A 7503-nucleotide genomic window follows, 5' to 3' on the forward strand; every position below is an offset into this window, starting at 1 on the left:
ATTCCGATCCGAAATAATCTTGATCCGAAACTCATCCGAAATCCGAATGATCCGATATAATCTTACCCGATCCAACCCGATCTAAAACTGATCCGACCCGAAGGTAAAACCGAACCAAAATTATTGGTTTCGATTAGCCTTTGATCCGAAATACCCGAAACTTACCCGTTTTTTTAAATAAAAAAAATATCATTGGCATAAGTATTCCATTCATTCCGCCACAGTCCGATTCCGATCCGAAATAATAGTCCGAACAATGACCCAATCCGAAACGACCCGATCCGATCCGAATGTAACTTGATCCGAAAACGGTCCGTTCTGAATTGGACCGGTCCGACTCTGATCCGAAATAATAGTCCGAACGATGACCCAATCCGAAACGGTCCGATCCGGTCCGATCCCAGTTCGAATGTAACTTGATCCGAAAATGGTCCGATCTGAATTGGTCTGGTCCGAATCCGATCCGATTGGTCCGATTGCCAGGTCTAGTTCTATAGAGTCGTGGATCCTAGATTCGGGGGCATCGTTTCACTCTTCACCCATGAGGGAGCTGTTTCAGGACTTCAAGGCAAAAAGTTATGAAAGGTCCATCTTGTTGATGATAAGACCTTGGATATAATGGGGAAGGGAGATGTGGTTGTCAGGACTACGAATGGAGGAACTTTAAAACTGCATGATGTTAGGTACATTCCAAGCCTAGCAAAGAATATGATTTCTGTGAGTCAACTGGACTCATGTGGCTACAAAACTGTGTTCTATAAGGGAAAGTGGAAGATTTTCAAAGGTTCCATGATTTTGGCTAGAGGTACTAAGATGGGAACCCTATACACTATTGCAGGGTGTACAGACATGATTGGTGCAACTATAGTAGATGAGACCAAGTTTTTTTTTTTTTTTTTTTTTTTTTTTTTTTGAACCAGTAAGAAGAGGAATATATAAGCTCATCAAGATGAGACCAAGTTATGGCATACTAGACTTGGTCATATGGGTAAGAAGAAGGGGATGAAGACTTTAGCTTCAAGTGGCAAGTTGTCAGGGTTGAAATCAGTTGACATGGAATTTTGTGAGAGCTGTGTTTATGGCAAGCAGAAAAAGGTGACTTTCACAAAAGCTTAGAAAGAGTTGAAAAATAAGAAGCTAGAATTTGTGCACACTGACTTGTGGGGTCCTTCACCAGTCAGATCTCTTAGAGGCTCACGGTATTTTGTTACTTTCATTGATGACTACAGCAGGAAGGTGTGGGTCTACTTCATGAAGAAGAAATTTGAGCTTATTGAGACCTTCAAGAAGTGGAAAGCTGAGGTCGAGAATCAGACTGGAAGGAAGATTAAGTGCATTTAGTCTGATAATGGAGGTGACTATGAGTTGGCAGAGTACACAAAACTTTGTGGGGAGAACGATATTATTCTGAAGTGGACAGTTTCAGGGAAACCTCGACATAATGGAGTTGCAGAGAGAATGAACAGGACACTGATTGAGAGGGCTAGATGTATGAGGTTGCATGCAGGGCTACCTAAGACTTTCTGGGCAGATTCAGTTAGTACAGCAGCTTATTTGATCAACAGAGGACCATCAGTTCCTCTGGAGTTCAAGTTGCCAGAGGAGGTTTGGAGTGGAAAGGAGGTAAATCTTTCTTTTCTAAAACTATTTGGTTGTGTTGCATATGTTCAATATGAGAAACATGACAAGTTAGACCAAAAATCCGTTAAATGTCGTTTCTGATAGGGACCCTTGATTTCTGGCTCATTTCTGGGAGAAACTTCAGGAAGCTTTTGGAACAACTTTGAAATTCAGTACGACGTTTCATCCTGCTACCGATGGTCAAACTGAACGTACAATTCAGGTATTGGAAGATATGTTGCGAGCTTGTGTTTTGAATTCTAAGGGTCTTGGGAAGATCATTTAGCTTTGATAGAATCCTCTTATAAGTTATTTTATTGGGTATGAAACTGAGAAGTATGGATATCGATGTTGGGAACCAAAACGTAGGAAGATTTTGAGACACTGTGATGTCACATTTGATGAGACTAAGCTGTATAAGGATGTATTTGGTGATAAATCTGATATTACTGAAATAGTGGGAGTTCAGGAGAAGAAGGTTGTGGAGATAGGTGGCATTGATGGAAAGGATGTCATTGTTCCAGAATTGGGTGAGCAATATAGAGATGAAGTTCACACTCCTGCAGGGTCTGATTTTGATGAGTTAGATATCTCATAGCCTGGTAATTCAGAGGTAACAATTTCATACAACCAAGAGGCTCCAGTTCTAGTACAGGAAGAATTGTCTCTCAAGTTGACTTGAGAAAATCCGCAAGGGTGTCCAAAACACCTGTTCGATATTCACCTTCTATGTATTATTTGTTACTAACTGATGCAGGTGAACCAGAATCATACAAGGAAGCAATAAATTCGACGATTCATCTAAGTGGGAGTTAGCCATGAAAGATGAGATGAAGTCCCTGGAAAAGAATCAGACATGGGAGTTGTCTGCATTCCTAAGGTATGAGAGCACTTAGCAACAAGTGGATCTTCAGACTGAAGAAAGAGCCTGATGGAAGTGTCAGGTATAAGGCGAGATTAGTAGTAAAGGGGTTCCTACAAAAGGAGGGTATAGATTATAATGAAATATTTGCTCCTGTTGTGAAGTTAACTACTATTCGTATCTTGTTGGCTATTGTTGCTGCTGAAAATTTGTTCTTAGAACAGATGGATGTTAAGACTGCGTTTCTACATGGTGATCTGGAGGAGGAGATTTACATGAAGCAACCAGATGGTTTAAAGTTCAAGAAAAGGAGAACTTGGTGTGCAAGCTCAATAGGAGCTTATATGGCTGAAGCAGGCTCCTATAGATGGTACATAAAGTTTGACACATTCATGTGTAGCAGTGGGTTCAAGAGAGCTGATAGTGATCATTGTTGTTACTTTCAGAGGTATGAAAATGACTATGTTTATTTACTTCTGTATGTTGATGATATGCTGATTGCTGGTACAGTATGGATGTGATAAATGGTGAAAGGAAAGCTGTCACAAGTATTTGAGATGAAGGATTTGGGTGAATCTACACAAATCTTGGCATGAAGATTTTCAGGGACAAGTCTACTGGTATGTTGAAGTTGTCTCAGGAGGATTATATTCTTAAGGTGCTGAAGAGGTTTAATGTAGGAGATGCTAAACCCAGAAATTCACCACTTCCTAGTGATCTCAAATTGACAAGGGAGCATTCACCAACTACAGAAGCAGAAAAGGAGCGGATGGCCACTGTTCCCTATGCTTCAGCTGTTGGTAGCTTGATGTATGCCATGGTGTGCACACGACCAGACATTGCTTTTGCAGTGGGAGTTGTTAGTAGGTTTGTTTCCAATCCAGGTGAGAAACATTGGGAGGCTGTTAAGTGGTTACTCAGGTGTTTGAAGGGATTTCAAGTACGGGGCTTCGTTTCTGGCAGAAGGGAGTAAAGCTAGAGGGTTATGTTGATGCTGATCTCAGTGGAGATATCGATACAAGCAAAAGCACTTCAGGATATGTCTCTACTGTGGGGGTACTGCAGTGAGTTGGATGTCCAAGTTACAGAAGTGTATCTCTTTGTCTACTACAGAGTCTGAGTATGTGGCTATGTCGGAGGCAGGTAAGGAGATGGTATGGTTGATTGGTTTTCTTGAGGAGATGGGCATTAAACAGGAAAAGGTGATACTTTATAGTGATAGTCAAAGTGCAGTGCATTTGGCTAAGAATCCCATGTACCATTGTAGGACTAAACACATTCGTAGGCGTTTTCACTATATCAGGAGTTTAGTGGAGGAGAATGAGTTGAGTCTGGAGAAAGTGTTGGGTGCTAAGAATCCAGCAATATGCTCACTAAGAGTGTGAGTTGTTGAAGATGTGATAGAGTTGTGAGATTGAGACCTTAGTTGGTCTTCGTTGATTGTTGGCGAAGATGGTGGATTAGGAGTTGAGATGAATGAGAGCATGATGAAGGTATGGAGTTTTCTTCACTTACACCTATCTCCAAGTGGGAGATTGTTGGGTATATGTTTCACATGGGGCTCATGGAGGTGTATGGGGTGTGGAGAAAGGCTGCGACGAAGGAAAACATCGAAGAAATGCGTCAAAAAGGATAGTTGTAGCTTCGCCCGATCGGGTCGGGTAAGGCCGCCCGATCAGGCCCGCAACGGAGCAAGGAACTGGCATTCGTTGGCTCGCCCGATGACGTTGGGTTGTTTCGCCCGATCGGGCTGAGAACCAAACTACGACTCGGGTGTCCTTCACCCGATCGGGCCCGCATACAAATCTGACGCTGAAGTTAAGTGCCCGATCAGGAAGGCTTGCCCGACCTAATCGGGCGGGGTCTGTTTCGAGCCATTTTCGTTCCGAAAATGCGTTTTTCCAAGTGGGGGTATAAATAGGTGCCCTAATTCGTCATTAATTGTATTATTCATCATAAACACATATTAGAGAGAAAAAAAAGCTATAGAGAGTGTTCTTGAGCGATTTTGTAATCTTTCTTGAACATTCATCGATTCCTAGTGCATATTCGTGGTTTTTCTCCCAGTTCTTGGGTTTCCACGTAAAAGTTCTGGTGTGTTCTTTCCTGCTTTATTATTTGATATTCTATTATTGTTTGATATTATTATTAGATTGCTAGTCAATAGAACTTACAGTTTCTTTCCACTATTGTTTTATTTGAGTCTAACTGCTACCATTATTGGCAATCTTGCATCACAAAGCTATGGTTTATCATGTGTTCAAAGATCACTGATTTTGAGGCAAAATAAAGTATTAAGAATGGAGTGTAATTGATGTAGAAGATGGTGAGATGTATGTAACAAATAAAGTGAAGTTCTTAAGGGGGAACTCTAGAAGAGAATAAGTCTAATTTTATGAGTTTAATTATGATTAGGTTTTATTTAAGAAAATTAAAGTTGTGGACAGACTGAAATAAGTATGTAACTTTGAAAGATTTTAAGTGAAGCGAAATAGTCAAAAGAGAAGACATCGAGGAGAGTCAGCAAGCTATGACAATCAGAGTGAATTGAGTTTGTAGTGTAACTTATTTGAAGTCTTAGTCAAGTCACACATTCTTGGCCTATTATAATGGAAGAGTTTCAGTATAACATAATATCTTGTAGTTGATGCCTTTTATGATATCCCATCTATTAGGCCCAAAACAGTTCCACTTGAAAATATTATCTTGCATCATTGTTTTTCATAGCATTTAGTTTCCGAATTCTGCAAATTTTAGCTGAAAGTACCAAAATACAATTCACTTCTCTTATAGTGTTCCCTTCAGGTATTATCAAGATCCTTTGGACACTTAATTGTATTTCATTAATGATCCAACTCTGAGATGCTTGATTAGTGGTGTCAGAAATAGACCTGATCAATGGATCAACCTGATACTGAATTAACTTAATCCTGGTTCGACCTGTGAGGGTTGGTCGAAAACAGTCTTGGGATTACCCAAACATGACCGACACCCGAGAAGATCATATTCTAACCTGACCACACAAACCCGCATTCAAACTCGAACGTAACCATAACTCAACCAGATATTGACCCAAAACCCAACTAGACCCAGTAAATACCTGATTTGTTTATGACCAACCCGAATTCAACTATAATTCATGTTAACAAAATCAAATCTGCCTTATTTGATCCAATTTCTCAAAACAACCTATTTGAACGACTAACCCCCACCAAATTATTAAAATTCAATTATTATTCTATATCTACAAAATAATTTAAATATGTATATGTTTTGCCAGATATATATATGCATATAACTATATATATTATTCATTTCCTTAAGGTGTCTATAACATATAAGTAGAAGATCAAGTTGTGTGTGTGTGGAGGAGGGGGGGTTGTGTGGTGTGTGTGTGTGTTGTGTGGTGTGTGTGGGGTGTGTGGTGTGTGTATGTGTGTGTGTGTGGAGGAGGGGGGTTGTGTGTGTGTGTGGAGGGGGGGGGTTGTGTGGTGTGTGTGTGTTGTGTGGTGTGTGTGTGTGTGATGTGTGTGTTGTGTGGGGTGTGTGGGTGTGTGTGTGTGTGTGTGTGTGTGTGTGTGGTGTGTGTGTGTGTGTGTGTGTGTGTTGTGTGTTGTGTGTTGTGTGTGTGGTGTGTGTGTGTGTGTGTTGTGTGTGTGTGTGTGTGTGTGTGTGTGTGTGTGTGTGTGTGTGTGTGTGTGTGTGTTACAAATGTAATAGAAAATGATGTAGTTAGTACTTGATCGATAAAACTCTCTTTTTCAATGTTTAAGTAACTAGAATGAATTGCAATAAATTTAAAGAATTAAATTTTGAAAATTGTATTACATGTGCCTCCTGACTTTTATATCTCATTAAAATCCAATTATTATTTTATATCTACAAAATCATTTAAATATATTATTTTTATCTTTTACTAAATATATACTATATCATCCCTTTATACTCCCTCTGTCACTAAACAGATCTAGAGTGCCCATTTCTTTTGGGCACAAGTATAATATAGAAATCATATGTGGACCTTAGTTGTGTTAAATCATAATTAAATATAGAACTCGATACACTTTTATGAATTTTTTTTTCGGAAGAGAGAATGTGGGCCATATGGGAATGTGGGTGATATTATAAAAATTGAATGAAAATAATATATTAATTGTGGACCATACCAAATAAAAAATGGAAAATCTATTTGGGATAGACATAAATGAAAAAAGGGGAACTATGTTTAGAGACGGAGAGAGTAACTGTTTATAAGTTCGTACTATTTAGAATTATATTTTTTGATAACATGATATTTCAAAATAATGTTTTTGATAAATATGATATTTTAAAATATTACAATTGATATATTTATAAAAATCTAAATAATAACTAATATATTATGAAAGAAAGGAAAGAAATTTTATTCCACTCTTGTATTAAGAAGATATCATAAATCTATTAGACTTATCACTATTAAAATCAATCCAAAATAACTTTTTGAATTAAACGGAAACCTTACTTAAATTAACTAGCAAATATCACGTGAATTAACTAACTAAATATCAAATTGAAATCAAAATTGTAGGAAACTAATAACAAAAATAACATCAAAAAAGTACAAAGAAATTAACCATGAAACACACAAAAAAAATTGAATATAGATGTACAAATTAACAACGAAATTAAAACAAAAAATAACAAATATACATAGAAAATAACAAAAAAATAACAATTTACACACGAAATACAATACCTCCTAGAACCACAAAAACAACAGAAACAAAGAGGAGCAAGAAAGGAGGCTCGGCGGCGAGAGCTACGCTGGTGGATGGCTTGATTGGGAGAATGAGAGAGGCAAAAGAGGAGGAGTGAAATGAGTGGGTGAAAAGGAGAAGATGAAATAACAAACTCCGAAAGGCACTAAAACAAAAATCCATTCGAATTAAAAGTCACTAGAAATTTTCGAGAAGAGAAAAGTGAGGACGAAGACCCGGGGATGGTGGCGACTGGTTTTCGAATTCGACAAAGGGGAAAGAACC

The sequence above is a fragment of the Beta vulgaris genome, chromosome 7 (assembly GCF_026745355.1).
Source record: "Beta vulgaris subsp. vulgaris cultivar EL10 chromosome 7, EL10.2, whole genome shotgun sequence".
Classification (NCBI taxonomy): domain Eukaryota; kingdom Viridiplantae; phylum Streptophyta; class Magnoliopsida; order Caryophyllales; family Amaranthaceae; genus Beta; species Beta vulgaris.